This window comes from Podarcis muralis, chromosome 12, assembly GCF_964188315.1.
Source record: "Podarcis muralis chromosome 12, rPodMur119.hap1.1, whole genome shotgun sequence".
Lineage (NCBI taxonomy): Eukaryota > Metazoa > Chordata > Lepidosauria > Squamata > Lacertidae > Podarcis > Podarcis muralis.
Genome location: NC_135666.1, coordinates 27,511,658 through 27,537,419, shown reverse-complemented (window position 1 = coordinate 27,537,419; position 25,762 = coordinate 27,511,658). Strand labels below are relative to the sequence as shown.

The 25,762-nt window shown below is 41.2% G+C and overlaps 1 long non-coding RNA gene across 1 annotated transcript; it reads left to right on the top strand.

Annotated features, from left to right (window-relative positions):
- Positions 1-747: 747 nt before the first annotated feature.
- On the top strand, positions 748-25,514 carry LOC114607424 (uncharacterized). Its single transcript, XR_003709144.2, has 4 exons — positions 748-854; positions 11,789-11,903; positions 22,614-22,767; positions 25,330-25,514. It is a non-coding gene; the product is annotated as an uncharacterized LOC114607424 (long non-coding RNA).
- The last annotated feature ends 248 nt before the right edge of the window (positions 25,515-25,762 follow it).

Genomic DNA, 25,762 nt, shown 5'->3' with positions numbered 1-25,762 from the left:
GATAGGGAAACCTGTGGCCCCTACATTAAAGTTGAACATTACGCCCAAACCCGTGTTGGACTGCAACTCATACTGGCTTTGTCTAGTGGAAAGTCAAACAAAATCTGCCTAATGATGCTGAGTCTAGGAGAGACGAAGATCTCTTCAGCCATGTAAGTCACTGACCTTGGATCAGTCATTTATAGTCACCAGGGCTGCTATGAGGATAAAATGCAGAGCAGAAGAACTGTGTGTGCATGCCATCTTTAGCTCTTTGGTGTAACAGGGGGATAAAAATGTACTAACAAATAAATGATGAGTAGGACACTAACAGTTAAAAAAAATGTTAAGCAAATATAGATTTGTGCCTTGGGCATGCAAAACCAGTAGACATGCTGTTTAATGGTTTATAACATAGCTGGCCAGAAATAACCAAATGTGACCTGGAACACAGGAGTCCCAAGGCAGGTCTTTTTGAGGCCTAGTGTCAAAACACAGTACTTTTGAGTGGTTGTTGGGGTCCCATTGCCCTGGAAGGGCACACTAAAGTTTACATCTGCCCTGGGTCTCTATGCCAAGAGCTGCTATTTAAATGTCTCAGAGTCTCTTTGAGCAACAATACATCGGGCACTCTGAGGCATTGTGGGAAATTTAACAAGATTTTTCATCATTTCCTGCTGCTGTTACTGTTGGTTAAGCTTTCAGCTAGGGACTCACCAGAAACAGGAAGTGGCTCTCTTAAAATTCCTCACTCTGGAGAAGTCATGATGAAGCCTAGCATAAGCTTTTAAAGCTGCAGCCTTAATTAAAAAATGGTTGTTTTTATTAAAAACAAGGCAGAATAGATGATATCCTTCAACCTTCATTTGACTCAGGTAACAGAACAAAGGCCCAGGCCTTGCCAAATCAATAAGCCTTTCCTACATAAGTAGCATTTGTTTACCTCAGCACAGACAAAAATCATTTGCTTTGTGCTTCTCAAAGATGGGAAAGGGCAGCTGTAAATTGTAACCTCCAAAACTCAAGTCTTGTGTTATCAGTTATCACAAAAGGTCAGAGCAAGAAAATATGAGTTTCCATGGAGTTCCTAATTCCTTTGTTCTTTAGATGCAAAATATTGGAAGTTTGATGGGAAAATGCCACATTTTCTCTGGGGCTTGCAAAGAGAACTGCAGTAGCTGGAGATAAAATATTAAGCAGCACACGTTTGCTAGGACATTAACAACGAATCCACAGGTAATGAATTTTGCTGTAGGCTGTTTTCCTACTGTTGTTTTCTTTTTCCATTCAGATCACGGTTCTCAGTAATTAAGTTTCCCTGTTTGGGATTACGGCACATATACAGTGGTCCAAAAGCTTTGGAGCATGCTTAACTGAGCCAGTAACACAGACCTTGAGGCAACAAACCCTCTGTTGCAAGCAGAGGGGGAAAAAACAACAAACACACAGCTGTCTAGACTCACTGACTGCTTCAGTGAGAAAATTTCATTCTGCAGTTTCCCTGCACAGATATAATCATTCGCCTCGCATTACTTATTAGCTCCAGACAAAGAAAATAAGGTATATATTTGGAAATTTGTAATATTTTGAAAATCAGTAACTTTTCGGCACTACAAGGCTTGGCATTTAGTGGAGTGCTTTTAATATAGGGCGAACATTGAACACTTGGTGGTTGCACACTAAATATAAAATAAGTTTTTAGCTGGGCAGGGGGGAAATCACATAAAGGCTTCAGCATATGGAACAGCTCAACTCTCATCTCGCCACACTAGTTTGGGTATGTGGAATGACCCATAGTAAATAATAGGTTTCTGAAGGTTTTTCCCCTGCATCTGAACCTACCAATATGTTTACTGTCTTCCTGTGCCACCGTTTGGACACTCCTCTGCTTTGCTGCTGCCTGCACATAACCACTTCCTGCGCAAAATCTGTCTGATTGTCTGTCTTGTAATTCCTAGTCATGGTCAAGTTTGGCTTCTGTTTCCAACAGTTTTATACAGTACTTTTCAAGCACTGTGGATCTGTGCCAGCTACATGCATGGGTCTCCCTGCTTACCGTCAGGCAACTTTTTGTCAACACTTCTTTGTTTCAAAGTGGCTGCAAGAAAGTAGACTTATTGGAGTAAGTAAGTAAGTAAGTAAGTAAGTAAGTAAGTAAATAAATAAATAAATGTCAAATCGGTTTCCTGTCATATCTCACAATTTGAAATGGGATTCTGAATTTGATTTTGAGACAAACTGTGGGTTAGCACGAACTATATTTTGCTCAATCTGAAAAAAACAAACTAATAGGAAGTGACCGTCAGCAGCAACTTGGGATCTGTATGTAGCTGTTGAATGTGCTGAACTGAACTGCAGATGACAGTTTCTGAGTGAAGTAACCTCGGGCTGACTCTATCCATTCAAGCTGGCCGTTGGATTCTCCCTGGCAGGAATGAGTATAAGAGGGCTTTCCTTTCCTGTTGGGTCTTGCTTGCATAACATAGTCTTCCTGACTCCTGATGTGTTGTTGTACCCTTGATTATGCTGGAAATGTAATAGCCAAGATTATCCCATGTGCAATTTAAGGGTTAATTTTGTTAGTGTTAAGTTATCTAGCCAAGAGGGCAAGGGAGTGGAGGTGTTATTTAGGAACCAGGCAGAGTGGTGTGGTGTTTGCTGAGGCAGTTTGTGCCCTGATTGGCTGCGTAGTACTAAGGGAGTTTTCCTCTGTAGGTTTGGTGACTGTCTCCCCGCTAAGAAAGACAAAACCTCACTTTTCCTTTCTCCTCAAATTATACACTCTGTTCAGGTTCCCCAATAAAGTGCTATTACGATTTCTTTTCTCTCTGAACTATGTGTTACTTAAGTGAATTTGCTAACAGGCTATTCTTCAGGCTTGACTTATGGCTTGTTCCTCAGTCTCACTTTCTGGTTTGTCCAGCCTGTGGCCAAGTCCTGACAATGACAGAGGAAATTTAAGCACATGAGAGGAGGAGGAAGAGAAGGAAGGAATACATGAGCCTGAGAAATGGTGCCATTTATATAGTCCTCTTTATAATGTTTCCTTCCTTACATGTTTACTACTGCATGTTTCATTGGTCTAAATATGCTTGGTTTTTTTGAATATTCAGTTTTTTCTTTGATTAGTAAAGATTGATATCTAGAATTTCCTGATCTCAAAACTCTTCTTACAGTTTTACAGTCTCTGGACCAGTTTCAGCATCCATTTACCCAGACGTCTCTTTTTCCTTTTGAGGTTTTAGATAGGACTCTAGTTACAGATCAGTAGAAAAGAAAGAAACCTTGGATGAATGGATTATATGAAGATTAGAGACACTGGTGTAGTGGTAAATTTTGAAAACCAGAAACCCGCTGTTACGTAGCCGTCATAGTATTGCTCCAAAGGAGAATTTTAAGAAATGCAAACCAAATGGATTCTCATACTTGCTTTGAAACTTATTATCACTTTATTCGCTTGCCAGAATAAGGAGGGACCATAAATTTCACAGGCACTCTAGTGAATTATGTCATCACTGCTGCTGTGAAAAATGTCCCACTGCACATTCCCCCAAATTCCCCTTCCGCTACACCACTGATTGGAGGTGCTGTTGTATACTGTCTTGCAGTATGTACCACTGCACTGCTGTATGCTGTCCAGCACTCATAAAACTACTAAAACGTATCTGGAGTTGTATGTTGCCCCTCTGTTTATATGCTGGAATTTATTTCTATTGATAACAGTTTATATACATGCTTCTTGTACAGTTTGCTTCAGTAAAAATGTTTATAATTCTTCAAGTATAGGTATGTTGCTGGCTATTGCTAGGAGTGCCTATTTCCTCTAATTTGATTGCTGTTGAAATGTATCAAGGGGCAGCCCTTGCATCCCTGTGTGTTTGCAGTCCCATTTCAAAACCTGGCTGGCTGCCTTGGCAAATCTCCACTCTCATATATGTGTCCAGTTTTATCCTGTTCTGGCTACGGTCTGCTGAAAGACTGGCTGAAATGGCATGAATGAGACAGTTTGCACAATATTGTTCAGATGTGAGACAAAAAATTCAAAATTTTCAGCTTTTTTTTAAAGACAGGATGTTTTGGACAATGAATATTTTGCTTTTCAGCTTCCTGTCTATTGTAGAACTAATTTAACCATTTGGACACCCTTTGTGAGCGAACCAGCGAAGGCCAGGCGTGTCTCTATACATAATACTTATACACTGTGAGCGTCTTTCAGACTTTGTTTAGTGTGCCATTTCTTTCTGTCTGAGGAGCTATCTAGTTGGTGCATGACAGCTGTCTAATCTGCTTATGTAGCGAGGCTCAACCAGGTGAGGTAGACATGACAGTTCCTGTTGGGTGGATTAGAATGTCTGACATCAGGTCACTCTCTAAATTGAAAGTCTCTGCTAATACAGACAAGTACAGGGCAACGGAAAGCCCAGTAATCCCATGCCCCAGGCTGATGAAGGCTGAGCTAGTACCTCAGCTGCTGGTTTAACTCCTTCAGGCTCTTTGAAACAATGATTTTTTTGCAGTTGGGGGAAGGAGGCCATTTGCTGCATTTGGTGTTGCAAACTGCACTCACTGAAGGGTGGCTGTTGTGTGGTTTGTCTGATTAAAGCTGGTTGTGCAAAACAGGATTTTCATCCCTTGGGAAATTTCAAACTTTCCTTGTAAGTATTCAGCACTGTTGAAATGAAAATGTTAACCCCTTACAAAAGAAGGAGAAATCTACTCTGGCTCAGTTTGGAAACGCTGAGTGGAGGTACAATTAAAAGACAAACAAAACACTTCGATCTTTGCCCCCGCCCCTGCCCCTCTGTTTGCAATTTGTTGGCAAATTATATGCCTGATTGCAGCTGCCTCTAAGAACAAAATCCATAATGTAAATTCTAAGCTTCAGGTGCACAGTTAGGCATGTTTAATGGGCAGTTATATGGAATTGGTGACTTTAGCACAGTTGTGAAAATACCACAAGATTCTTTTGAGATTAACCTCAGTGAAATGTTGCTCACTCAGCATTGCAACAATGGTGTCTAAGTGTGTGTGTATGTCTTTGGGCAAAGGATTCCTGGGGGTTGAACTAGATGACCCTTCCAATGCACAATTCTGTGATTCTCTCACAGCATAAACTTCAGCTCTTTGATTTGCCAAAGTCCAGGAGTACATATGAAATTTCAAATAACAAAATGTAATGCTTTGCACAGTATTTCTCAAATGGAGCAGTTGTGATTCAATTTAACCATCAAAAGTTACAATATGGACAACAGAGACTTGTACACACAAAAATGCTATGGCACCTTGAAGAAATGAGCAATTAATATGATATTAGTTTCATACTCTATTAAATGTTGTCTTGCCATCAAGGCCATGGCAATCTTTAAAATTAAAGGCATGGGGACAGGCTCTCTTGGATGAAACCGATTTTCTAGATCGACTTAGGTACAATTTTGGTATGGAAACTGCCTTTGCTACCCTGTATGATGACCTTTGTCAGAAGAGACAGCTGGGCATTGTGTCCTTGTGTCACCCCCCTTGATCTTTCAGTGGCTTTCAATACCATGAAGCAGCTGGAGCAGCTGTCTGAGTAGATGCCACTGCTTTGCAATAATTCCAGTTCTACACGATCATGTTCAGAAAGTTATGTTTGGCTCTGTGGAACCTTTGGTGTGGGGTGCCACAGGGTTCAATTTTATCTCCATGAGACCACTGAGTGAGGTCATTCAGTATTTTGAAGTGTGCTGTCAGCAATATACTGATGATACACAGCTCTGTTTTTCTTTCACATCTGCAGGTGTGGCAGTGGATGTACTAACTAGACCAGTGTTTCCCAAACTTAGGTCTCCAGCTGTTGTTGGACTACAATTCTCATCATACCTAACTAGCAGGACCAGTGGTCAGGGATGATGGGAACTGTAGTATAAAAACAGCTAGAGACCCAAGTTTGGGAAACCCTGAACTAGACCAATGTCTGGCCTCAATAATGGACTGGATGAGAACCGATAAACTGGGACATAACCTGTTCTGGATGGGCTTGCGCTCCCCCTGAAGCATCAAGTGCATAGCTTTGGAGGGGGTCCACTTACTTCTGGGTCCGTTTACTTTCAATTGAGGATCTTGTTAATTCATTAGTGCAAAGTGCCTTCCATAAGCTTTGACTGGGGGCCCATATAAGCTGCTGCCTGGACAGGAATAGCCTATTTCTGTTGTCTATACTCTGGTAACCTCTAGGTTAGATTATGGCAGTGTGTTACACATGGGGCTGCCTTTGAAAACTGTTTGCTTACTAGGGCAAGATGGTCTTAGGCTAGACTTAGCCTAAGCACATAACACCAATTCTGGCACAACTGGCTTGGCTATCAGTTAGTTTCTGGATCCAATTCAAAGTGCTGCTTTCTGCCTATAAAGCCTCGGGCAGCTCAGAACATCAAAACCTCAAGGACCTTCTCTCCCCACATGAACCCACCCAGACCCTGCGTTCTGCATCTATGGTCCTTCTCCATATGCCCCATCTGAGGGAGGTGTGGGTAATAGAAGACATAAAATTGCTGCAGTATAACGTTAACAGTTCCTTTAAAATAGATCAAAAAGTGAGCATCAGTCTTACCAAAAGACCAGTTAACAATATTCAGCATCTTTACATCTCATAGTAGCCCCAAAGCCTGTGGAACTAGTGCCTAGCAATCCCCTCCAGAAAACTTTTATATCTAGCTCCAATGGGCCATCCAGCAAGGTCCCTTGGAGTTCCTAAGCCACAGAGTGGGGCAAGGCACTTTGAAACACAGAGAGTCTCTCTCTCCCCCCTCCTTTTAGTTCTACAAAGAATCATCATGGTAGAACCACCTGCAGTGCTTCTTTAGCACAGATTTTATGGAAAGAATTAAGATATTTTTGCAGAGTAATTCAGAATACAGCAGCTCCTTCCTGTACATTGGGACCTCTCTAGCCAATATCATGAGTGTTTTTTCTATAATATATGACAAAGAAAAATGTTACATACAACATCTAAATGTTTACATCTGTATCTAAGTCTCACAAGCTGCATAAAAACATCTGTCTGAGAATGCAAGTGCCAATGAAGATTGAATGTGAAGACTCTAGTTAATTCTTGCCACTTTTATCTTATAACCTTCTGTATGCACAGTGGGACATCCCAGTAGTTTCCATATTATTGCATGCTCTATCCTGGTGCATAGTGAGTGAGGAAGTAGGTTATTTCAGCAACAGTTTCAACAGAACCAGTTTAAACTAAATCTAATTTATCTACCCATCCATTGAAATAGAAATTTCAACACAGTCTTCTCCACTAACTTAAAATTTCACACCTTGAATTTTACTCTCCTTGGACTCAGAATGTCACATTAGCGACAGATGGCACTATCCCCCCCCCCCCAGCTACAAACACATATAAATAGTTTGAATCTCGAGGCTCAGCACTGTACATGGGGTGCTGTACAGCTGTGAAAATCCTGGAGGAGAACTAAGTGGATAGTAACTGTGACTCATTCAGGATTCCAAACACCATACTTGATTCTCAAGGAGAAATAAATTACTGCACATTGATGCTTGTGTCCTTTTATTGACACATTTTATTGAAGCATGGCATAGCCCAGACTCTGTACTGAGTCAAACGCTTCCCTATTTCAGTTCCAAATTAGCTCATGCATTTGATTTGCATCTCTGAATTTAGAACTGATTCACAGGTTATAGTCACCGTGCATATATCTTAAGTCCCCCTCCTGTTCAGTAGCCAGTTCACCTAGCTTTACAGTAAGCAGCAGAGAGGCTTTGCTTTCTCCAATAAAAAACTGCTCTAGGAGGCAAATCATCTCTTCCCAGAGAAAGCAACCTGTCTGTTCACATGTAGGACTAATTCAGCCAGCTAGCCCTGGTGATTATCTAATGCTTATTAGATGGATGTCCCCCAAATTGATTTCTGAACTTTGAATTTTATTGTTATTAATTTTTATACTGTATTTTATACTGCTTCTACAATTAAGTATTTTAAATTTGTTGTTAGCTGCCCTGAGCCCGGTTTTCTGAACCGGGAAGGGCGGGGTATAAATAAAAAAATATTATTGTTTATTCTAGTTTATCATATACAAACGAGGCCCATATATCTATTTTCCAGGACTGTCTAGCCCTACCATCAGATAGAGTTGAGGCAGCTGCCTCAGATGTTAGGTACTGGGAGTGAGGCAGACAGAGGCAGTAGTATGTTGAAGAATAGAGTTCTGCATGCCACACAGACTGACCTGTGCCGTCTAAGCCAGACATGGCCAAGCTTGGCCCTCCAGATGTTTTGGGACTACAATTCCTATCACCCCTGACCACTGGTCCTGCTAGCTAGGGATGATGGGAGTTGTAGTCTCAAAACATATGGAGGGCCAAGTTTGGCCATGCCTGCTCTAAGCTATCCTGCTGCTCTGTGGTTCTGTGGCCTGTGTTGAAGTTAGGGATGGGAGTTTCCGTCAGCTTATCTCATTTTTCCTCTCTTAAGTTATCCACATTTCCTTATTAGTTTATATATTTTTTAAAAAGTATTGGTGAAATTTAATCAGCATTTTGGTGTGAATTTTCGCAGGACCAGGTGCAGTGAGCCCAGGCCATTGGGAGATGGGGTGTGTCAATGAGAAATAATGACAAAACAAATAGCATGGGATCTAACGGCCACAACTTTGTTGATTACAGATATCAGTAGGTTTTGGCATAGACATTGGGTGCATGTCCTGAATCACCAAGCCTGTCTGCTGGGTGATGATTCCTTCAGGGTTGATAACTGGGTTTTAGGATTGCCCTATGATGCAGATCAATTCTGTGGCAGGGACAGAGGCTGGGCACCCACAGCAAAATAATTGTAGATGCCTGGGTCCCCTGGAGATGGAGCCAGTGATCCCAGGTTCAATCACACTGACACCTCCAGTTAAAAAGACCAGGTAGCAAGAGCACCAGAAGCTGCCTGATATAATTCAGACCATCAGTCCATCTAGCTCAGTATTGTCTGCATTGACATGATTAACTTCTCTACCAAATCTCTGTCTATATCTGAGAGTGAACACAAATTCTGAAGCATTATTGCTCATGGTTGTAGAAGGGTGAAACAACATTCAGAGCCCAAGGGCAAACTGTGCCAGGTTCTCTTTGCTAGGACAGAACAGTCTTCACCAACTGGGAGTACAAATGTTTTGGACTACAGTTCCTATCAGCCATACCCGCCATGGTTAATTATCAGGGATAACGGGAGTTGTAGTCCAAAACATCTGGAGGGCGCCAGGTTGGTGAAGGCTGCCATAGAATATTTCCAGACATAGCAATCAAGTAGTTGATAGCAGATGTGATTTGCTTTTGCACCTTGTCAAGAATATTTCCTGTTGTTTCTCCTATTTCTTCAAAATGGACAATAACGAAAGCTTAGTAAACAGAGAGAATCTAATTAAAACCTGATATATTCTTAATTGATGACAGCAAATGCAACCTCATAAGCACTCCTCCCTCTTTTTTTGTAGGCATAGGCAGTTTCCTTCTCCGAAACCTGTACCCTGTAGTGAGAAGTATTGCTTGTTCACTCACAATTGGCTTCAGATAATAGTGTACTTCAAAGTGAATTCTTTATTCACCTGTGTATTTAATGATGTCAATGAGCTCTCATTATCACATTTAATTGAATAATTCAACAAGGTAATGTGCCAGCCACAGACACTGTAGGGCTGAATTTGTCAATGCATCTTTCTATGGTAGTAGTTATGGCAACCATCTCTAGCGCACAAAGCTCTTGCAGGATAGATATTCTCTATGCATGCAACAGAGCATACAAAATTCCTTCAGCAGCACACAAAAACAATGTATGCAACAGCATAGTTCATTGGATTGTGATAGGTTTTTTTATTTAGAAAAAAAACACAGCCCTGGCTTCTTGGTGATAATAGATCTAGAGTGCATGCCCTACTCTTTTGTAGACACAAGGGGAACATTTATTTTTTTTTTTGAAGTGTTTGACCTTCAAGGCACTCTAATTGAGGAGCACCACTCACAGCTTGTTCCATACCCTTTTCATACCATCTCCAACTGTGATCATATGTACTGTCGTTGGCTAAACCGGGTCAGGTGAACTCTTGTAGTGCAGACCACCAGGGATCACAAAGATGTACTGGCAGGGGTGCGGAGAGCACTTTTTACTACTGAATGTGCTGTGAACTCACACAAGGAATTTCTGAAATGGCTGAGCTGCCTTAGCATGTGATTTGTGCTTATGATCATAACCTTATTCAATTAAACACAAAATAAATGCATTGAGATGACTCTTAGGTTGCAATCGGATACCCGTTTCCCCAGAATAAGCCCCATTTAAGTCAATGGGACTTTCTTATGAGTAGACATGTATAAGATTGCACAGGCTACAATCCAATGCACACCTACAGGAGAGTAAATTGTTTTTAATTTGGTGGGATTTGCTTCTGTGTAAACTTGCTTAAGGTAGTGCTCCTATTCATTTAATTGAAGGATTGGAAGATGAGAGTTGTCAGGGCAAATGATTATTCACCCATCTTTTTTGCCTCTTAATGTCATGTCAGTTCTAATCTGACCTTCAGTATAAAAAAATAACATTTCAAAATCCTAATTTGCTCTGCCCCTAATGTATTAAGTATGCATTAATAGCATTCCCATGTATGTGCAATGGTTTGGATAGTTTCAGACTGCTGTCCTGTATCCTGGAGTTAAGTCCCATTGGGAGGGCATTTGTAATTATTATTTTTATTATTATTATTTTGGTAAGGGGACATTATGTGTAGTATTTCTAACATTGCACATGGGTTTTTGGAGAAGGGAAGTAAAAGAAAGGAAGGAAGGAAGAAGATTCTGGAGTCATGGAGATATTAGTCCATCTCTGCTAGCAAATGGTTTAATGAAATCACATTCCATAAGATGAGCTCAAATCGCTAATAATGGATTGTAATAGCCACTGTGAAGAATAAACTGAACAGGGCAGGCACCTGAAAAAATGAAATATTTCCCACATTTCCTATATGCCACAATGGTTATTGAACACAAAAGCTCTTTCTCTCTAAAGTAATTTGTCACCTGGTACAGATCTTTTAACAGTTGGGTTTACTTTCCATCTGGTAGAGCCCACTAGTCCATGGTCACATCAGGCTGAAACCTAAACAGTAGCTGTAATCATCAATTAAAATGTTCACAGAGAGTCTTGAGGTTTTTTGTAGAATTCTTTCTATGGTACCTTTTTAAAAAAAAGGGGGAAGGGGCAATTATAGTCAAAGTGGTTGGGTGCATGCAGTTTAGTTATCTTCATAAATTCATTGAAACTATTCTAATTTGCACAAAGTAGAGGGTTGAATACTTTGCCCTTCCTACTTTGAGGTTGGGGAAAGGAGCTATTATCTGTCAGAAGCTAGATCTGAACAATAGAACTGTATTTATTTGAAATTGGTGTGGGATTCTTCCAAGTTCTTTGGCAAATCATAAGTATGATTTTTTATTATAATTATAAAGGGTTACATTGATTGGAGTTGTTTTGGGAAAAATGTAGCCAACACGGCATCCTCCAGATGTTGCTGGAATCCAGCTTCCATCAGCCCCAGCAAGCATGACCAATGGCCAGGGATTAAGGGAGTTGTAGTAAAAAAAAAACATCTGGAGGGCAACACATTGTGTATCCCTTCTTTCTGCTATAGCTGTAGGGATTGAATTTACTGATGACCAGAATTCTCCCTTCTGCAATATTCTGTACTGCGCAGGATTCCATCCCCCACTTTCACCTACATTATTCTAGGTCAATTCTAGCAAAATAAATATCTTTTTTTCTTTTCAGGGGGAACACAAAGGAAAACTAGCCCCTAGTTATGGAAGATAAAAGACAACAGCATAGCTCTCACAAACAATAAAAGAAATGGCAGACCTGTTTCCAGACTGTATGGCTTCAGATGGTAAGTTTTGGTTAGTGTGATCAAATGTTTACTCCATCCATTTTTTTAATATTAATTTTCAAAAAGAAAATCTGACTTGAGTATTCATTTTTACTAACATAATGCAGGAAGGAATAAGCCCTTCACACTTTCCAGAATCTTTTTTTTTTACTTAAGTGACACCTTCTTTTAGATGGATAAGAAATGCGAGTGATCTCCCTTGAACATATTTCATTGGTCTGCTAATATGTAATGAAAAATAGCTTAGCTGGAGACTCGCTCGACATGTCTGAGACTGTAAGGTGTGCTTCTTCTTCTTTTTAAAATATAGCTTCCCAAGATAATCCCAGAAAAATCTTTTCTTTTCAAGAGTCTTCCTTGACTTAAAGACAATAAAGGATATAGTTTCAAGAAGCTGTTCCCTATCTGTCTCTTTATAGCATTCAGTGGTATCTTATAGGGTGAAGGTGAACCAGTAAGTGTTCAGCTAATGATCCTTCCGGGTTTGAATGATAATGAAAGGAACTGACTGGCGAGTTGATGCAAAAGACGGGCTCATCTTGAAAGACTTCATAAGCTTCCTCCAACGTAGCAACTTGAATTTATTCTATAGAACTGTTAACAGCACTGGGGAGTTTCCTCTGGCATGTCTGAACAGTTCTTTTTTCACAGCTTGTGTGAATACATTTTCGAACAGCGATGCCCAACTGGGTATATTTAGACAGGTCTCACACCCGCACCATATTTCAAATATGACTCTAAATGTCAGGGAAAGTATCCCCTAAAGCAGATGCTGTTGGACTCCAGTTCCCATCAAGTACCATCCAGCTGGGCCAGTAGTCAGGTCATGCTTAGAGTTGGAGTACAGCAACATCTGGAGAGCAATAGGTTCCCCCACCTCCGCTCTAGTGCAGGCATAGGCAAACTCGGCCCTCCAGTTGTTTTGAGACTACAGTTCCCATCATCCCTGACCACTGGTCCTGTTAGGTAGGGATGATGGGAGTTGTAGTCCAAAAACATCTGGAGGGCCGAGTTTGCCTATGCCTGCTCTAGTGCATGACTCTATCCACTTCCATGCACTTACTTAGGCCCCATCTGCACTATACATTTAAATCAGTATCATACCACTTTAAGCAGTCTTGGCTTCTCCAAAAGAATCCTGGCAAATTTAGCTTGTTAAGGATGCTGATAACACCCTTTAGGTGTTTGGAGACTCCATTCTCTTCACAGAGTTACAATTCCCAGAGTTCCTCACAAAGAGGGAATGACTCCACATTTTTTGGTGTCATCTGCCATTCTCTCTGCCTTGCCTCCCAAGTGCCCTGGAATGATGTTGGGTCTGGGGCATTCAAAATGGTGGGCTAGACTGCCAACACAGTTACTGTTGCTGCTGAAACATGGGGGGCGGAGGCAGGAGAGAAAATGAGTTCAGCTGCTAATGGTGAGTCCATCCTCTCCAAACTTGGAGAATTTCTCTGCCCCTCACTCTTGAAGAAATTCAGTGAAATTGTTCCTCCAGTTACTCTGGTGGAAAATTTCTAGAGCCCATTTGTATAAAACACTACTCTGAATATTGTTGAAGGCTCCTCAGTTCTGCATTTCTGGTCAACAAAAGGCCCTGCAAGAGTGTGCACAGAGCAAGCAAGTACGTGCAGGTAACAATAAAGGTAGTATTTTGCCCAAAGACCACAGTCATCATAATTACAGTCATACAAATCACCATGTTGAAAGAAAAATCACACATTTTTCAGATGCCACTGGTAAACTTTCCCGCTGTGAATTAGACTCAATCTTAAGTATGTGGAAAACTTCTGTAATTTGGACCACAGCTGCAAAGGAAAGATTGGAATTAGTGCAACTTTGTTTTCATCACAGAATTTTCTTAAATCTTCGTTGCTTTATCAAAAGAATGTTGGGCAGTGGCAATGTTCTGCCTTACAACAGTCCTATTATTCAGTTGTGGGGAATAAGGAGGAGGGGGGAACCCTAAATGAATAGAATGATTACCTTTAATTACCACTTGCTAACTCAGCTATGTAAAATAAGTATTTCTTTATTAAAACGAATGCTTTTGAAAAGCACATCAAGTGCATCAATGTGAATTGTCCTGCCAATGGACTCCAATATTAATCTTAGCACAGCAGCACTGCTGAGAACAGAGGTCTCTCCAGAATTTCAATAGAAGTCCCTTGCCGGATCTAAATTGTGAGTCTGGCATGAAAAAAGATAGTTGCAGCATCTGTTGTCTTTTGCTGAACAATAGTAATAAAAGCTCATTCAGCTTTTGAGACTGGCTCCTTTCCATTAAAGGAATGAATAAGCCCCCCCTTTCTTTCCCCTTATAATTATATAAGAAAGGCATGAAAATTATTTACGGAAATATTAACAGATTATTTTCCCCCATGAGTTTTGCACTTCTAAAGCCAATCCTATATTTTGCTAGCAAATTCAAATAAAGGAACTATATCCTTTTGTACTGACAGTATGCAAATGTTGCAAATTAATTACATGCTGCCCATATCCAATTATACAAACTGACTGAAATACAGAGAAAAATATTCTCCATTCATTTTTGTGTATGAGTGCATGTGTACACACACACTTATTATTTTTATTTTATTAATTTATTAAATTTGTATTCTGCCCTACATCCATAGATCTCAAGGCAGTTCACAACATAAAATTACAATATAAAAACACAAAATACCTAATAAAAATAAGAACAAACCAAACCAAAAATCCTCCCCCACACAATACATTTAAAAGGGCATCAGATAATTAGCCAAAGGCTTAGCTGAAGACAAACATTTTTGCCAGGTGCCTAAAGGGGTATAGTGAAGGGACCAGCTGAACCTTCCTGGGGAGAGCATTCCACAAACAAGGAGCCATTGCAGAAAAAGCCTGTTCTAATGTTGCTACCCTCTGGATGAAGCCCACAAAGAAGGACCTCAGAGGATGATCTCAGGGTCCAGGTAGGTTCATATGGAAAGCAACCATTTTTCGTGCAAGCCATTCTGCTAGCACATCTGTTGCTGTTTAGTCGTTTAGTCGTGTCTGACTCTTTGTGACCCTGTGTACCAGAGCACGCCAGGCACCCCTGTCTTCCACTGCCTCCTGCAGTTTGGTCAAACTCATGTTGGTAGCTTCGACAACACTGTCCAACCATCTTGTGCTCTGTTGTCCCCTTTTCCTTGTGTCCTCCATCTTTCCCAACATCAGGATCTTTTCCAAGGAGTCTCCTGTTCTCATGAGGTGGCCAAAGTATTGGAGCTTCAGCTTCAGGATCTGTCCTTTCACTGAGCACTCAGGGCTGATTTCCTTCACATCTAGTACACTGCTAAGGGACTTTAGTGCTATATCGAATTCTTCCCTACAGGTTTTAAGTGGTGACTGGGTGGCTTTGTTGGTGGGTTTCATCCATCAGCAGTGGTTTGGACTAGTTGACCTTGGAGACACCTTCCAGCTCTGATTCTATAAATAAATTCCTGGCCTCTTCCATGCACAGATGGATGCAAAAGCTTGCGAGTTCCAGGGTGCCATATTGCAGCTGCACCAGTTTCCTTTAATTCTGAATGGTTGTAAAATATGTGGTGCCTTGAACTTTGCCCATCTCCCCCCCCCCCTTTGTTTGTTTGTTGCAGAAGGACTCTGGTAGCCTGGTATCTCCGAGGGCATCTGTGACACACTGCATAGCTTGAGGGAAGTTTAGACACACATCCTCTGAAGTCAATTCCCAGCTTTCCCTGTTCACCCATGAAATTTTCATGAGTCCCAGCTTGTAGTTAATAATACAGAACCTTCTCACATGGTGATGAATTAGATAAAGATCAAAATGCACTTTCCAAATTTAAACTGCTATAAAAAAACAACACTAGTAGTAGTAGTAGTAGTAGTAGTAGTAGTAGTAGTGAGTTAATATCAAGAAAGTAGTTGCAGGTAATGCAGTAAATGTCTAGGTTTGCTTTCCAGGACAATGATATACTGGATAAGCACTATAGCTCATTGGCAGAACTCATGCTTCACATGCTTCACATGCAGAAAGTCCCACTTTCAATACCTGGCACCTGCAGTTAAAAGCATCAGGGAGCAGGTGATGGGAAAGACCACTGCATGAGACCCCCATAAAGCAGGTATGGGAACCTTTGGCCCTCCAGATGTTTCTGAACTACAACTCCCCTCTTCCCAGGCTGTTGGCCATGCTTGCTGGAGCTGAAGGGATTGGTAATTCAACACCTGGAGGACCAAAAGTTCCCAACTCCTACTGCAAAGCCCTAGACAGTAAGAGTGAAATCATAACGAAATTTACATATCGCTTGATTGTAAGGAAACCTCTAAGCGGTTTACAAAAAAATGAAATGATCAATTTAAAAAAAGTTTAAAATAGGTACTTTAAAATATCATAGTAGTACTGAACCAAAGCATGTAAAATAAATAGTTCAGTTTTAGGGATCTTCTGATTCTATTAGTAACTAAAGCTTGGAACTCCTAGATGAGGATATCCTGCAGTATGATTCTAAGTGGATATTACGATATCTTCTTAGAGTTTTCAATAATTCATTGAGAATACTTAATTATCACCGATTAGCAAACCTGATACCAACAACCTGAGGAAATGGCAGCATAAAATCACACAGACCTGATACCATGCAGTTAACTTGTCTCTAAAGCTCCCATTTATCTTCCTCATGCTGCTTCTTTACTCAAGAACACAAAAGGTGAGGCTGTAAGCTTTACAATAACCTCCTGTTCTCTCACCAGATTTCACCAGATTGAGCTCCCACAAATGTACCCTGGCTACAGTTTTATGTTTTGCGGACTAAACAACAAGAGGTACACTCATACAATAAACCTCTAATTGGGTTTATCAGTGACTTGCAGGAGCCTTATGCTGTAAGCAGTATGTGTTGGGCATCCTGGCAAGAGATCACAATGGCTAAAGCAGGATCGGATAGCTCATTGATCAGTGATCACCATATTGGAGATGACTGATGACTGCACAATATTGCTTGAATATTTGGTCTGCACAAGATTTGCATGAAGGTAATCGATGTCACAGTTTGCCTTCAGTTTAGGTGAAACATGGAAAGGACTGCCTTTTAGGCTTTCACTGTTTGTGACCTATCAAGCCAAATAGAGGACACTAGCTATTGGTGGTAGCCTGTCCTCCAGATGTTAAGTACTTAAGAACAGCCATACTGGATCAGACCAAAAACCTATCTAGTCCAGCATCCTCTTCTTATAGTGGACAACCAGATGCCTACAAGAAGGCTGTAATCAGGATATGAGGGCAATATCCTTCGCCTCACTGTTGTTGCCCCAGTCAGTCAGTACTCAGATGCATATTGCCTCTGATCCTGGAGGTAATGTATAGCCATAATGACTAGTGCCACTAATAATCCCTATCTTCCAGGAATTTGTCTAATACAGCATTGTGACAAGGAGAATTCTACCATTAATAATATTTTCCACTAGTTTCCCTAGAACATGTGTTAAGCTAACTGTCATATAATTTCTGGAATCTCATTTGAATCCCTTATTTAAAAATGGTGTTACATTCGCCCCTTTCCACTCCTCAGATATGGAAGTTGATATTACAGACAAGTTGCATTTTTTAAATCATCAGTTTTGTGCTTGAGCTCTTGGGTGGGTGTCATCAGGACCTGGTGATTTATTCATTTTTGATTTGTCAGTAAGGCCTACAGCTTTGTCCCTTGCCACAACCATTTGCGTCAGTTTCTCTTTTCCTGAGAAAGTCAGTGCCAGTACAAAGATCTGCCCTGCATCTTCCTCTGTGAAGACATCTGTAAATAATTCATTCACTTTCTCTGCAATCTCCCTTTTCTCCTTCAGCAAAGTCAGGACTACTTTGTTGTCCAAAGGTCCAACCACCGCAGGGCTGCTACAAGACATTCTGCTACCTGAGATTGACCCAGCCACCTCCATCCCTTCTCTGCTGCCTCCACCCCACCTTTTCCTCCTCCCTCCCACCTTCTGTTGCCTCCTTTCAACCTGCTTGCCTACTCAATGTTCTTCTCTTCCTTTGCCTGCTCTCCGCTTCTCCGTTTGCTCAGCTGGCTGCGGAGACATGTTAATGAAACTCACTCCTGGTCTCAGTCTGATGAAGAGCTCATTGAATGAGGCAAAGAGTGCCTGTGCTGCCACAGCTTTAAAAATGCAGCTTAAATATATAATTTAAAAATTCTTTAAGCTTCAAAATGCAAGGAAATGCTAAACTCTATTTTAAAGCTGTGCATTTTAACACTCTGCAAATCAGTGGTGGCATAAGCACTTGTCGGATAACCTCACCCACAATGCCTTGCTCTGAGAAAGAACGTCTTTCTCAGAGCAAGGCCAGGAGCCCCTGCACAGTGACAGTCTGTGGAAGCGGTTGGATGGGTAGGTAGGCATGGAGGTGGAAGAAGCAAGGAAAGAGTGGCAGACAGCAGTGCCAGCCACTGGCTAGTGGTGGCAGTGGGTGGGTGACCAGTTAATTGTGATGGGGGATGGCCAGGCCTATAGGCAGTGAGTTGGTGGGAGAGGTGCACAATCTGTTCATTTCTCACTATCCATTGCCTGAAGATCACCTCATAGAAGGACCAGCCCTGCCCAACTGCCTGCCCAGCCTTTTTTCTGCATCTCACGTATTTAAATATTGTTATCCGACTTGTGTGTTGTTTTTTTACAAAATGTTCCTCCTTTAGTAGACTCCTCTTACCTAGGTGCCAGAATGTTTAAATTCACATGAGAGTTCAGATTAGAGAGCCTTCTACAGTGGTAAAAGGTAAAGGTAAAGGTACCCCTGCCCGTACGGGCCAGTCTTGACAGACTCTGGGGTTGTGCGCCCATCTCACTCTATAGGCCGGGGGCCAGCGCTGTCCGGAGACACTTCCGGGTCACGTGGTCAGCGTGACAAAGCTGCATCTGGTGAGCCAGAGCCGCACACGGAAACGCCGTTTACCTTCCCGCTAGTAAGCGGTCCCTATTTATCTACTTGCACCTGGAGGTGCTTGCGAACTGCTAGGTTGGCAGGCGCTGGGACCGAACGACGGGAGCACACCCCGCCGCGGGGATTCGAACCGCCGACCTTTCGATCGGCAAGCCCTAGGCGCTGAGGCTTTTACCCACAGCGCCACCCGCGTCCCTTTTCTACAGTGGTACCTTGGGTTAAGTACTTAATTCGTTCCAGAGGTCTGTTCTTAACCTGAAACTGTTCTTAACCTGAAGCACCGCTTTAGCTAATGGGGCCTCCTGCTGCTGCCGCACCACTGGAGCACAATTTCTGTTCTCATCCTGAAGCAAAGTTCTTAACCTGAGGTACTATTTCTGGGTTAGCAGAGTCTGTAACCTGAAGCGTATGCAATCTAAAGTGTATGTAACCCGAGGTACCACTGTAATTAGTCCGGATGGCTAAGACCCATTCTTGTAATGAGGGAAGGTTTCCACACAATAAAAAGTGTTTGGATGCAGCAAAGCTTTTATTGGCAAGTATGCAATGGGCTACACAGTGTTTTGAGTGCTAATGGTTCTCCATCAGAAGATTACTGATTTCAGGCATTTCCTTTCATAGTTTCCAAGTGTAATGAAAGAGTTTGCAAGACACATATCTTATGTAGCTCTTATTGTAGATCATGAAAGGAAACTATTGAAATAAACCCTGTTATATTTTTATAAAATAACTTACCCGTATTACCCTGTTTCGCTTTCTCTCATTTGAAAGCATAGTTGCTGTCACTCTTTGATGCCTGGCCTACAAATATTTCTGAAAGTGAAGGCAGAATTGATTAAAGTTTATTCATACAAACACTTTTGTCTTCACACAATAAATGGGCAAATTCCATCCACAATAAATTTTCTGCTTGTTAAGGGCAGAACAGCTCCTAAAATATGAACAATCCATATTTTTTTTAAAAAAAAAAAACCATGAATGTATAACAGCACTGTTCAGGGAGATTTAGAATTTCCAAGCCTTTATTTGCAATTCCTACTCCTTTAAAATTGAGAGATTGTCTAAGATAATAATACTAAAGGAAACCATAGTTACTGCAGAAAAGCATTTTTATTGTTTACTTTGTAATTCCTGAACCCTTCAAAACACATATTGTCTTATGGCCACATTGATAATGGTTACAAACACACTTTGTAAAAGCTGGACATTTTAAAAGAAGTGTGTCAGCAGCAGAATCACATTCCAAGGGCTACTGTCTTGCCTTGGTGTGGTCCAGTAGCTGCTAGTGCTCATTGAGACTGTTGCAGCAGAAAGCTAGGGGCCCAGACAGGAGGTGGAACCAGAGCCAATGATAAACAGTGTCAACTAATTTTAGATTTGCCCCCATCTTATTTATTTATTGCATTTATATACCTCCTTTTTCTCCCACTCCTCATTTAATCTCCACTACAATGCTTTGAGTTCTATAAGGGCAACACTGAGACTTCAGAGTAAGAAGCTAACAGGCAGTGCCACCTCCTGAATTGGATGGGTGGTACTGGTTGAGGACAGATTGAAGTTGATGGGACAGTGCCCTATTTGCTGTAATGGATCAGCTGCCACTGGCCTGGTCCATTGTCCCTGAGCTAGAGCCAAAGAGGTTGCTGATTTTACTTCCACAGAACTCATGTAAAAACTGTGATTCAGTTTCATTGATAAACAAATCATGAACCTCTTGCCCCACAAATGTTGCTGGACTACAGCTCCCATCATCCTTGACCATCGGCCTTGGCTGGCTGGGCCTGTTAGGCATTCAAGTTTAACAACATCTGGAGAGCCACAACTTCCCCAGCTCTGCTCCTATACAGAATCATAATTCTAGGGTTCAGGATCATGACAACTGAGAACCATGATGGTTAAATAATTCTGAAACAGGCATAAGATTATAGTGCAAACAGACACAGGCCCAGATGAAGTTACAGTTGTGTTTTCAGTTTAAGGTTCACCATATAGAGATTCCTGTGGAGTCCTGTCAAATAAAGAAGGCATTTTATACATGACGCATTTGAACCCAGACTGTAATACTTATTAACTTGCTTATGACTACAGTCTCCAACTCTCCAGTTGTAGTAAATTGCAATTCCCTGAAGTTGGGGTGGGGTGGGGGAAGTAAGTCTTTAAGAAGTGGTGCCCAGAAAAATACTATAGGTAGTCAGGGGGCATGCCAAATCAGTTTCAGTTATCCATGTGTTTTATTAAGAACAGGAGTAGCACAACCAATTGTTAGTTTTGAAGCACTACAATCTTTCTACAGAATTCTTTCCTTATGCTTATGTTCCAAATAAGAATCTATAACTCTCATTGTGGTTTTGAAGAACCTCCAAGCCCCCTCCCCAAGTTCTTTCTTAAACACTTAAGTTTGACAAGCCCTCTTCCCCTTTTCTAACAGTTCACTGTGTAGGAACTCAAACCTATGCAACTTGTGACCCACTAAGCAGAATGTAACATTCCAGCCATGCATGGTGGTCCACCAGAGCCTTGATAAATCTCCTGGCTTTTACTCTCTGACTACCTGAGTGGATGAGCTGAAACATGTGGATGAGCATAGCTGGATCCAGTTCTCAAAATGTCCCATTTTTTGGGGGGAAACCTACTAATTTTACATGAGCACCCTGTTTTGTGTGGGATAAGCCAGCCTCATATAACTAATGTGCTTAACTCTATTTACTCCATGAAGGGGCTAAGACCATAGAGTAAACTGTTCTCCCTGGCTTAGCTAGGTCACATTGGGAGGGTTCCCAAATTCTTTATTCTCGCTCTTTTCCACCATGTAACCAACTAGTAAATATGTCTGGGCTGCTTGCTCCAAGCCCAGACTGTGTGGCTTTAGCAAGCCATCTTTGTGTTTCTGTGCAAATAATTTAGAAACATTTACCAATTTTGCTATTGTATGGAAAAGTACATGAATTTGTAAGTAAACTGTTTTTAATTTACCAAATGTATGGTCTCTTTCTGTGCTAAGGGGAAGTTGGGAGCTTTGGAAGAAACTTAGAAGGGGATATTTTCTGTTCTGACTTGCTCAAAACTTCTGCTCACAGAAGTCCCTCAAGTCTTGCTTTTCTCTCTGAATCTCTTCTCCTCAGAATCTCCTCAGACAAAAACATTCAGACCCTAAGGGCCAAAAATGTCATAAGTAAATAAATAAAATAGGAGCTCTAATTGCATATACATCATTGGTCCCATTTTACAGAAAAGGAACACTAGCGATGCCAAGAACAGCTATCAAATGTTTGTTACAGCATGTCTAGACATGTGTCTTCCCAATAACAATTTGAATGGTGTGGGTCAAATGGTACACACAGGATCTTATTTATCAGGAGATGGAGTGTGGGAAACGAGGTATCTATCCTTCAATGTCTCTTCCTCCCTCTGGCTAATGATACCACTGATTGGTGAGGGAATAAATATTTTCTTCAAGTAATTTCAGCAGAAATCTTTTGGACATGTAGTAGCATGTGGAAATGCCACTATTGTTTACTTATTTATTTCGTTTCTTGGCAAGCATTGCATTTCATTAGGTACCCCCTGACACTCACTGCCTATTCAGCAGACATACTTTCAGAATCTTTTCTTTCCGGAATCTTTCTTTTCTTTTCTTTGTGTAAAGGGTATGTACCGGCTTTGTGGAATCCCTGTAGCAAGTTGTAAATGATGTATGAACTGAAAAATCTTTGCCTTGTACACAGTAGGAATACAGAAAGTGCTGTGCAGTCACTGCTGTGCTATGCTTTTTTCTATATATACAGACACACAGGATTCATCTCATATTCATTCTGACAAGTCCTTCAAGTCCAGATGTCTTTGGATGGGATGGATGGCTTGTGTGTAAATTTAGCATTGTCCTGTTCTTCCATATTATATATGAAAGGTCACTTGCAGGAATCTCAAAAATCAGGCCAGGTAAGCTACTTCTTCATTACATATTATGTGCTCTAGGCTTATTTCCTTTCAATACCAGCTACTGAGACCACATTTTTATTTTGCATTCCCATTATTTTTATGTCCTTTCTAGTGTTCAGCTGAAATTTCTTGTAAGGCTTTTTTTTTTCTGAGAAAATTTCTGAGGTTTCCCCTTTTCTCATCTCCCTTCGAAAAAGAAGGCCATATTTTTTTCCTGAATATTCTACACTTAAAAAAAGAAAAGAAGAAGTATGATTGCTGACATTTTATTAAACAATGCCCTGAAATGCTTGGTCTGGGGAATTGTAGATGCAAATTGGTGGCCAGGCTGCCAGCATAGTTTTTGCCACTGCCGCTTAACATCAGCATTGCAGCAGCAAAGCCAAACAAAATTACTTGGGGGGGGGGGGGAGAAAGAAAGAAAGAAAGAAAGAAAGAAAGAAAGAAAGAAAGAGAAAGAAACTATTTTACCGCCTTTGCTAATTGTGACAACTACCCCCTGAAAAACACTTGGAGAATTTCTCTGATCCTTGGAGAAGTACATTGAAATGTTTTTCTCCAATTTCTCTGACCACAAATGGGCTACTGAGATGACATTGTTGAATGGCTCCAGGCAAAACACACAGCTGTCTTGCCACAATAAACCAGATAATCTGAAAGGTGCAACCTTTTTTCTTTCTTTTTTTTTAATTTAATCTCAGTCTGTGCAATTGGGTAGTGATTAAGAACTAGAAACAGCCCACATGCTAGGTGGCAGGAGGGGTGACTGTCTAGGACCAATTGAATTTTCACTCAAATGTTCATCAAACAAGCTATTGTTTTCACTCAGCTAAAAGAGGCCTTGAGAAAGTGCACCATCTTACTGTACTTTTTCCTGCATATTTTTCCTCATGTTGTGACCAATGTGTGGCTGCTGCCTAGGGCTATTTGCAGATCTACCATTCAGTTCTCATTTTTTTTATACACATCTGATGAATATCTGCTCCACGAAATTATTGCTCCAGACAGATCATCAGTGGGCTAACTTGGACTACTTTGCGCCGTGCAGAAGCTCCTTTGCTGCAAATAAGAAGCACACACAGTCTTTGACCTGTACTATGGCAACTTCTCTCTTAGGACCTATCTGCATTATAAGGCCATTTTACACAATCAGGGCTCTGCTGAAGAATTCTGGGAAGGATGCTGAGAGTTGATAGGAGACTCCTATTCCCCTTTCAGAGCTGTATTTCCCAGGCTTTCCTGGAAAGAGGGATTGACTGTTAAACCACGCTTGAGAGCTATAGCTCTGTGAGGGGAATAGGGGGCTCCTAACTGTGCACCCTTAAGAAGCTATAGTTCCTAGGATTCTTTGGAGGAGGCCATAACTATTTAAAGTGCCACGACACCGCTTTAAACGTGCACTGCAGATGGGGCCCTAATTAAGCTTACTTGCAAAGGCATTTCCATACTAGTAGTTCTCTCCAGCACAACCTATTTCAGAAAGATTACTTAAGGGGGAAAACAGCACAGTGAGGACTGAGTACGCTCAGTGGGCATTAAATACTTACTGATCATTGAGGGAGATAAATGGAAAGGTGCATCCTGGGAAGGGCATGGCTGCCTGGCCGGAGAACTCCTTCAAAATTTGCTGAGGATCTTACTTGTAAATGTTGGATTGAAAAGGGATGGCAAAACAAGACTTCTGTATTGTCCAATTCCAGTATGAAAATCACATATCCCCAAGATTCACATTATGGATATGGTTTACGAAAAAGCAGAAGACTCAGGAGTCAAGCCATTTGTTTATGTAGCCAGTATTGTATACTCTGACTGGCAACAGCTCTCCAGGGTCTCAGGAAAGTCTTCTCCCATCACCTGCTGCTTTTAGCTGGAGACACCAGGGATTGAGTTGTTGAACTTCTGCATGTGCTTTACCACTGAGCAGAAGTAACAAGTCTACCACTATTGGCTGAATACTAACTAGCTTTTCAAATTGGTTTAAGAAAAGCAGATAGCCACAGTTTTACAAGTGGCTGAGAGGCCTCCTGGAATCAATACAGAAATATTCCCCTTGCCTGTCTCTAAGGAAGTGGCAATGTGCAATTTATATCCCCACAAGGCATATTCAGTCTTCTTCATATTCTAAGGTAGGGTTTCCCAAACTTGGGTCTCCAGCTGCTTTTGGACAACAATTCCCACCATCCCTTGCCAGCAGGGGTGATGAGAACTGTAGTCCAAAAACAGCTAGAGACCCAAGTTTGGAAAACCCTGCTGTAAGGTGTATCAAAAGAGGTTTGTTGAGGTTTCCTTGAAAGAAAGTTTGCTCACACTGCAGTGGAGACTGTATGCCTACACAGTACCCTTGGCACTTTATTACACAACGTGATTGGAGTCTTCCTCCTTCCCTAAAAACACGATCAATGTGAAAAAACAAACACAATTTACTCTGTCACAGAGCACATTAGGCTACAGTGGTTGGTGCTGTAAAATAATTCCATGTGCCAGCCTTCAGTGATTACTTGCAGATATTTACTTTTAGCGCATGGCATATAGAACATTAAAAGCGTTTTGAAAATCCCACAGTTTTTCAACTTCTGAAGGATTATTAACTTCAAAGTCGGAAGAAATGTCGGCCTTCTATGTTTGGAAATGCCAGCAGCCTTTGCATATCCCCACCACAGTACCAAGCAACCCCCAGCAGAGAGGAGCGATTACTGCCTCGGTGGCGAGAGGATGGCTTTTGATCTCCTAACATATTGGAAATTACTTAAAGGTAAGCCATCTGCTAGCTGAGGAACAAAAATAGATTACATCACACCCTGCTAGAAAGATTGTGTTAAATCCTGTATATCAAGGCTTTTAATAATTCTATATTAAGTCAGCTAATAGGATTAGGGACACATTTTCCTTAGGCATTTTTCACGAACTATTAACAATAACAAAAAAAAAAAAAAACCTCACCCACCCACACCCACCCCACTTTTGGTGATGATCTGTAAAATTCAAGAGTGTTTCA